The sequence below is a fragment of the Chlorocebus sabaeus genome, chromosome 20, assembly GCF_047675955.1.
Source record: "Chlorocebus sabaeus isolate Y175 chromosome 20, mChlSab1.0.hap1, whole genome shotgun sequence".
Classification (NCBI taxonomy): domain Eukaryota; kingdom Metazoa; phylum Chordata; class Mammalia; order Primates; family Cercopithecidae; genus Chlorocebus; species Chlorocebus sabaeus.
This window is the reverse complement of record NC_132923.1, coordinates 5,522,494-5,532,074: the sequence shown is the minus strand read 5'-3', so window position 1 is coordinate 5,532,074 and position 9,581 is coordinate 5,522,494.

The window sequence follows — 9,581 nt, the reverse complement described above, 5'->3', positions numbered from 1 at the left end:
GGCTGAGGCTGGAGAATCACTTGAAGCCAGGAGGCGGAGGTTGGAGTGAGCTGAGATACCACCACTGCACTCCAGTCTGGGCAATTTAGTGAGATTCTGTCTCAAACAAAACAAAACAAAACAAAAACAAACAAACAAACAAAAAACCCAATGATCTTCCAGTAACTGACACCAAAGAAATTGAATTCCAAATTTGCCTGACAAATAACTCAAAATAATTGTTTGGAGAAAGCTCTGTAAACTACAAGAGAACACCCAAACAATTTAACAAAATTAGAGAAATAAGATATGAACAAAATGGAAAATTTAGCAGAGGGATTAAATCATTTTTTAAAATAAATTCTAAAGCTGAAGAATATGATGAATGAAATGAAAAAAAGGCAATAGAAACATCAGTAGCAGAATTGAGAAGCAAAAGAATTTGTGAATTTGAAGACATTATTTAAAAAATATCCAGTCAGTGGATAAGGAAGACTGAAAGAAAATGAGAAAGAATTCCTATGGAATTTATGGAATAGCATCAAGGCAGCTAACATTTGCATCGTAGGAATTTAATAATGAGAAGAGATCAAGAAAAGGACCAAAAGTTTATTTGATGAAATGATGTCTGGAAACTTTCCAAATCTAGGAAAAGATATAGACATACAGGTACAGAAAGCTCAAATATCTCCAATCATATTCAATCCAAAGAAGGCTACACCAAGACATTTTATAATCAAACTGTTAATAGTCAAAGACAAAAAGAATCTTGAAAGCAACAGGAGAAAAGAAGATCCTATTATAAGGGGATCCCTAAAAGGCTATCAGGGGATTTCTCAGCAGTAATTCTGCAGGCCAGGAAACAGTGGGATGATATATTCAAAGTGCTGAAAGAAAAAAAAAAATGTCCAACTGGCTAGGCGCAGTGGCTCATGACTGTAATCCTAGCACTTTTGGATGCTGAGACTGGAGGATTGTCTGAGGTCCAGAGTTCAAGACCAGCCTGGCCAAAATGGTGAAACCTCATCTCTACTAAAAACACAAAAGTTAGCCAAGTGTGGTTGTGGGTGTCTGTAATCCCAGATACTCAGGAGGCTGAGGCAGGAGAATCACTTGAACCCAGGAGGTGGAGGTTGCAGTGAGCTGAGATTGCACCACTGCACTTTAGGCTGGGCAACAAGAACAAAACTCCGTCTCAAAAAAAAAAAAGAATAAAGAAGAGATATTCAGCAAAAAAAATACTTTATACAGCAAAGCTGTGCATCAGAAATGAAAGAAATACTTTCCCAGATGTGCAAAAGCTGAGAGAGTTTATCACCACTACATCTACTTTATAAGAAATGCTCAGTGGAGTTCTTCAACCTGAAAGAAGGGACACTAACTGATAACATGAAAACATGTAAAGTAGAAAACTCACTGGTAAATATTAACTCATAGTCAATTTCAGAATATTCTAGTACTGTAATTGTGATATGGATGTCATTTATATCTCTAGTGTAAAGGTTAAAATGCAGAAGTATTAAAAATAATTTATAGCTATAATAATTTGTTAATAGATATACAATATAAAAGGATGTAAATTATGACATCAAAAACATAAAATGTGTGGGGAGGTAAAAAGTATAAAGTATTTGTATGCAATCCAAATAAAGTTGTTATCAGCTTTCATTGATATAACTACAAGATGTTTTACATAAGCATAGTGGTAACCACAAAATAAAAATAAAAACCTATAATAGGTATATGAAAGATAAAGAGAGAAATTAAAGCATACATACCACTACAGAAAATCATCTAATCACAAAGGAAGACAGCAGGAGAGGAAAAAATGAACGAAGGATCTATAAAGCAATCAGAAAATAATTTAACAAAAGACAGTAGTAAATTGTTACCTATCAATAACCTTGAATGTGAATGTGTTAAATTCTCCAATCAAAAGATATAAAATGGCTGAATAGACTTTTTTAAAAGACCAAGCTATATGCTGCCTACAAGAGACTCACTTCACCTTTAAGGGAACACATAGACAGAGAGTCAAAAGATGGAGAAAGGTAGCCCATGCAAATAGAAACCAAAAGAGAGGAAGAGTAGCTATACTTATGTCACACAAAATAGACTTTCATTCAAAAACTATAAAAACAGATGAAGAAGATTATTAATAATAAAAATGGGTCAATTCTTCAAGAGAATATAGCAATTATAAATTTATAACCACTCAATATCAGAGCACCTAAATATATAAAGCAAATTGGATTGATATTAAGGGAGAGATCAACTGCAATATAATAACAGTAAAATTATTGAATGTTCCACTTTTGACAATGAATAGATTGTCAAAATCAATAAATCCCATAGGCTTTCTTTATTCCTTTCCATTATTTTTTCTCCTCTGATTGGATATTTCAAATAACCTGTATTTGAATTCACACATTCTTTCTTCAGATTCTCAATTCTGCTGTTGACACCTCTATATGCTTCAGACACAAAATCAGCAAAGAAATATCACACTTGACCTACACTTTAGAGCAAATGGACCTAACTGACATCTACAGAACATTCCATCGAACAGTAGCAGAATAGGTATTCTTCTCAAGTATACATGAAACATTCTTCAAGATAGATCACATGTTAGGACACAAAACAATTATTAACAAATTTAAGAAGATTGAAATCATATTGCTAATTTCAACCACAATGTTCCAACCACAACATTATGAAACTAAAAATCAAAATAGGAGGAATGTTGGAAAATTTACAAATATATGAAAATTAAACAACACATGAACAATCAATGGTTTGAAGAATACATCAAGTAGAAAATTAACAAAATCTCAAGACAAACAAAAATGAAGATATGTTCTAAAACTTATGATATGCAGCAAAAGCAGTTTTAAAAGGAAAATTTGTTGCAATAAATGCCTACATTAAAAAATATAAGAAATACCTCAAATAAACAACCTAACATGATACCTCAAGAAACTTGACAAAGAAGAACCAATTAAGCCTGAAAATCAGTAGAAGGAGGAAAATAACAAAGATTAGAGTAAAAATAAATAAAATAGAGACTAGAAAAAAATCATTGAAAAGATCAATGAAACTAATGGTTGCTTTTTGAAAAGATAAAACTGACAAAGTTTTAATTAGACAAACATAAAAATAGACAAAACTGAAATAAATAAAAGTTACAAATGAAAGAGAAGACATAACTGATACCACAGAAATAAAAAAGATTATAAGAGACTACTATAAACAATTATATTCCAACAAATTGGATAACCTTAAAGAAACAGATTAATTCTTAGGAACATACAATCTACTGAGATTGAACATGAAATAATAGAAAACCTGAATGGGCCAAAAATGAGTAAGAAAATTGAATCAGCAATTTAAAGAATCTCCCATCAAAGAAAAGCGCAGGACCTGTTACCTTCAGGGCTGAATTCTACCAACAATTTTTAAAAAGAACTAACACCAATCCTTCTCAAACTATTGCAAAACATTTGAGGACAGAATACTTCTAAACTCATTTTATAAGGTAAGCATTACTCTAATACCCAAACAAGACAAGGACACTACAAGAAAAGGAACTACAGGCCAAAATCCCTGATGAACATAGATGCAGAAATCCTCAACAAAATTCTAGCAAACCAAATTCAACTGCACATTCAAAGAATCATTCACCATAATATCAAGTGGAATTTATCCCTGGCATGCAAGGATGATTCAACATAAGCAAATCAATAAATTGATACATCACATTAACAAAATGAAGTACAAAAACTATATAATCATCTCAATAAATGCAAATGCAAATAAATGCAAAAGAAGCACTGTAAAACATTTAGCATCCTTTTATAATAAAAACTCTCAACACATTAGGATAGAAGGAATGTACCTCAACATGATATAGGCCATATATCACAGCCCACAGCTAACATCATACTCAATGGTGAAAACTTAAAGCTCTTTTTCTAAGCTCAGGAACAAGGCAAGGATGTCCACTATCACCACTTCTTTTCAACATAGTTCTGGAAGTTCAAACTAGAGCAAGTAAGCAAGAAAAAAATCCCAAAGGCATCAAAATGGAAAAGGAAGAAGTACAGTTGTCTCTGCTTGAAGATGACATGATCTTACACACAGGGAACCATAAAGACTCCACCAAAAAACTGTTATACAGTAGTATACAAGATATAACTTTAACATACAAAATCAGTAGCATTTCTATACACTAACAACAAACTATCTGAAAAAGGAAATCAAGAAGACAATCCCATATAAAATGGAATAACATACTTAGGAATAAATTTAACCAGGTAAATGAAAAGTCTCTATACCAAAAACTATAAAATGTTGGTGAAAGACATTGAAGAAGATACAAATAAATGGATTGAAAGAATTAGTACTGTTAAAATGTTCATACTACCCAAAGAGATCACAGATTTAATGTAATTCCTATTAAATTTTGAATAAAATTTTTAACAAACAGAAAAAAATCCTAAAATTTGTATGGAACCACAAAAGGCCCCAATACAAAAAACAATTTAGCAAACTAATTCTGCTAAAATTTAATGCCATTTAATTTGACATGGTGAAATTTGTTCTTGAGCAGAAAGAACAAAGCTAGAGGTATTGCATTACCTGATTTCAAAATGTACTCAAAGCTTAATAATCAAACAAGAATGGCAACGGCATAAATGCAGAAATATAGACCAATAGAACTGAGTAGAAAGCCCATAAATAATTTCACAAATTTATGCTCAATTGATCTTTGGCAAAGTACACACAACAACAGGAACAAGAACACACAATGGGGAAAGGACAGTGTTTTCAATAAATGGTGTTGGGAAAACTGGGTATCTACATGCTGAATAATAAAATTGGATGCTTATCCTACACTATACACAAAAATCAACTTAAAGACTTTAATGTTAAAACTTGAAACTGTAAAATACTGGAGAAAACATAAGGAAAAACTTCTTGACTTCAATCTTGACAAAGATTTTTTTGTATCTGTTCTCAAAATTATCGGCAAAACCAAAAAACAAAAAACAAAAAAAAAACAAAGACAGTATCTGCGAACCATATATCTGACAAGAGTTAGTATGCCAAATATATAAGAACCTCATGTAAACAAGGAAACAAATAATTCAGTTAAAAAGTCGGCAAAGAACCTGAATAGATATTACTCAAAAGAAGACACACAAATGGCCAGCAGGTATATAAAACAGGTATATATTAAACATTACTAATCATCAGAGAAATGCAAATTAAAACCACAGTGGAATAGCACCTCATACCTGTTAGAATGTCTACTATCAAATAGACAAAAGATTACAAGTGTTGCCAAGGTTGTAGAGAAAAGGGAATTGTCTGTGGGAATGTAAATTAAAACATTCATTATAGAAAACATTATAATAATAGAGTTACCATATGACCCAGCAATCTCACTACTGGGTTTACATACAAAGGAAATGAAATCAGTATGTCAAAAAGATATCTGCACTCCCATGTTCACTGCAGCATTACAATAACCAAGATATGGAATCAACTTCCCTGTCCATCAACGAAAGAATGGATTTTTAAAATGTGGTATGTATACACAATGTAATACTATTCAGCCTTCAAAAAGAAGGAACTTATATCATTAATGACAATGTAGATGAATCTGAAGAGCACTATGTTGAGTGAAGTAAGTCAGGCACCGAAAGACAAATACCACATGATCTCACTTACCTGTGGTATCTAAATAACTCCAATTCATAGAAGCAAAGAGTACAATGGTGGTTGCCAGGGATTGCGGGGCAATGGGGAGTTATTGGACAAAGGATGTAACATTTCAGTTAGAAAGTTTTGGAGATCTATTATACAGCATGGTGTTACAGTTAATAGTAATGTATTCTATATTTGAAGACTGCTAAAAGATTACCTTGTAAATGTTCCCACTATAAAAAATGGTAAGTATGCAAAGTGATGTATATGTTAATTAGCCAAATCTAATCATTTCACAATGTATACATATATCAAAACATCACATTGTGTACCATAAATATATACAATGTTTATTTGCCAATAATACCATAATAGCCTTCACACACACGCAAAAAATAAAGGAACCCAGGCCACATGGAATCCCCACATTGTACAGGACACTTCTCAATGTAAAATCACAAAATCTACCAAACTACCATAAACAAGGTTTAAATATGTGAGAGGAAGACAGATTGGTAGAGGCTAGAGTTCAAGACCAGTCTGAGCAACATAGTAAGACCCCATCTCTAGAAAAAGAAAATTAAAACTTAGCTGGGGATGGCGGTGCACCACTAGTTCCAGCTACTTGGGGGGTTGAGGTGGGAGGATTGCTTGAGTCCAGGAGTTTGAGGTTGCAGCAAAACTATGATCATGCCACTGTGCTACAGCCTGGGTGATAGAGTGAGATTCTGTCTCTAAAAATATTATAATAAATATAAATACATTAAATAAATAAATATAAATAAAATAAAATATGTGATAAACTCAGGATTAAATGTCTAAAACTTCAAGTAGTAGATTTATCTGAGAATTACAGTGTATTTAAACTTTAAGCTTGTTAAAAATCATAAAATCAAGTGTTAAGCCAATAATAGTAAAACACAACAACAAATAACAAAAAACTCTGTGAAGGAATGATAATAATGCTAATAATAATTTATTTTTTGAGGACTCAATGTCATTTCAGGCACTGTCTTAAGCATTTTACACAAATAATTTTACTGAGTTACCAAAACAACACTATATTTATTTATATACAATTGTTATTTCAATTTTACACATCAAGAAGCACAAAAGGTTAATTAATTTAACCAAAACTGGAGAGCTAGTAAATAATGGAGGCAAAATGTAAATCCAGACAATCCTCTGAAACCATCCTTTCAACCATTTTGCTAATAAAATCTCAAAAAATGTAATCATTGAAATAGAAAATAAATAGGTTAAACAATAAAATAGACAAACAGTTGAAGAAAGAACTAGCAAACTGGAAGATAGAGATTAAGAAATTACCTAAAATGCAATGAGTGATAATGAAATGAAAATTTGGCAAGACTAATTAAGAGTCATGAGAATAGAATGAAGTCTGGGAAATTTCTAACATAAATTTCTGAGGGAAAGGATTCAAATAATGCTGCAGCAGCATAATAATAAAGAGATAATAACTGAATATTTTCTAAACTTGAAAAAAGGCATGATACCTTCGACTTGAGTTATTAATCTCTAGCAAAATAAATCCACATTTAGACAAATCATAGTGAAATTGCATAATATCAAATATAAAAGTCTTAAAGGCAACTGGAGAGAAAAGATAGATTAATTATAAAGAAACAACAATTAAATAGATTTCTCAAAGAAAGCAGTAGAAGCTAGAAGACCATAGAATAAAATATGACAACTGTTATGCACAAAGCTATGCTATTGATCTTAAATTCTGCTTTTGGACTTTTTGGACAAATAAACTCACAGACCCTATCAGAAATGATGGGAAAGTTTAAGTTCTTAAAGAAAGAAATTGATTAAGAAGAAGTGGAATGTAAGAAGCCATAGATAATGTTTAATGTGAGTATTAAGGTAAAGAAGGGATGATCATACAATACAAACAAGTTCAAACTCCTGATCACATGATACTCCAATTTCATCCTTTGAGGCCCTCCATGAGCTCCAGGCACATGGCACTGGCAGGCAAAATATAAAATGTAAAAAAGCGGTGTTAGTTTTATAAAAAGAAAATAAAAATGTCCATGGACCAGAAACAGAAAATCAAAACAGAAAATGTAAATGAAGAAAATAAGAAAGCAAGGATATCAAGAGAAAGAACATGAAAGTATGGAAATAGAAAGTACAGAGTTCTGAGCTGGGACTAAATTTGATGTGCCTGAGGAAACCTGAGGCTAATGTGTTTGAAGTGAATTATGAAAGGGGAAGAGTGGTAGGAAGATCTGTAGTATTAGCTGGAGTCCAAAACAGGCTTAGGTTGAATTTAAGTGAGATAAAATAGAATAATAATAAAAGGGAAAAGAACAGACTATTTAAATAAACAGTAGTGAACAATTTATATGTGTTTGGAAAAAAGTTAAATCCCTACCTCTCATTTTAAATTAAAAAAATACATAAAGATAAAAACAGTAAAAGTTAGATTCTTACCTCATAGCACATATACACATAATGTATTGAGTGAATATATAATAAAACTATGGAGGCATTGTAAGAAAATATTAGAATGTTTTATAACATGGCAACATGATCTCATAGAAAATGACAGAAATATAGGAAACTTAGAAGCCAAGATTTTAAAAAATTGAGTTCAGCTGTGCAAAAACTAACCTTCCATATTTTAAAATTCACTGTAAACAAAAAGTGAAGTGAAAGATTGTACAAAAACATTGGCATCACGTACAATGGAGAAATGGTCAAAAGCATAATGTTCAGTAGTTGTTTTCAGAGTGGCATAAATAGACTGGACATGAGTATGAGGGAACTTTCTAGAGTGATGAAAATACTTTAAATCATGATAAGGGTTTGGATTACTTGAATGCATACATTTGTCAAATTGATGGAACTATGCACATAAAATCTGTGTATTTCACTGTTATAAATTATACCTTAATAAATAGTTCCTATAAAAACTGTAAGAAAAACACAAATGACATAGAAAATGGGCAAAGGCTGAACACAGGACTCTTTCTCTCTCCTGCTGCCATGTGAGGAAGGACGTGTTTGCTTCCTCTTCTGCCATGATTGTAAGTGTCCGGAGGCCTCTCTAGCCATTTGGAACTGTGTGTCAATTAAACCTCTTTCCTTTGTAAGTTGCCCAGTCTTGGGTATGTCTTTGTTAGCAATGTGAGAACTAACGAACACACCCCACAAACTGATTTCCCAGATGTTATCGGTGGAGATATAAATTGACACAGGCTTACCTTAGAGACATTGAAGACTATTTAACAAGAATATTTAATATGCATAATCTAGCAATACTAGATTTACAAATTTATCCTTCAGATAGTCCAGCAGGAGTGCATAATATGCTTGTACAAAGACATTTGTTTGAACTTTGTTTTTATAATATGAATTTTTTTGGAACCTCTTTAATGTCCACCAGTGGTGAGAAGGATTAAAATATATTATGATAGTACTTAATGCCACTGAACTGTACACTTAAACATGGTTAAAATGATCAATTTTATGTTATGTATCTTTACTACAATAAAAAAGAAAAAAGTTATGATTTATCTATATAACACACTACTATTGAGACTTTTAAAACAGTATAATAGATCTATTTGAAAATATTTCATGATAGTTTGTTAGATAGGTAGACTTCTAAATGTTTATATATACTTACATGTATGTAGAAGTATGTACACAAAAATAGAAAATTATCTAGAGAGCTACCTGTAAAGGTTTTAGCAATAGTAAACATTTGTGTTAACTTACAGGAAAGACTTTAACTTTTTACTTTATATACCTCCAAATGTTTATTCATTCATAAGAATGAGTGTCTGGTTGTTTTAAAATTAAAATACATTGCTTGAGCCCAGGAGTTTGAGACCAGTCTGGGCAAAATGGTGACATCT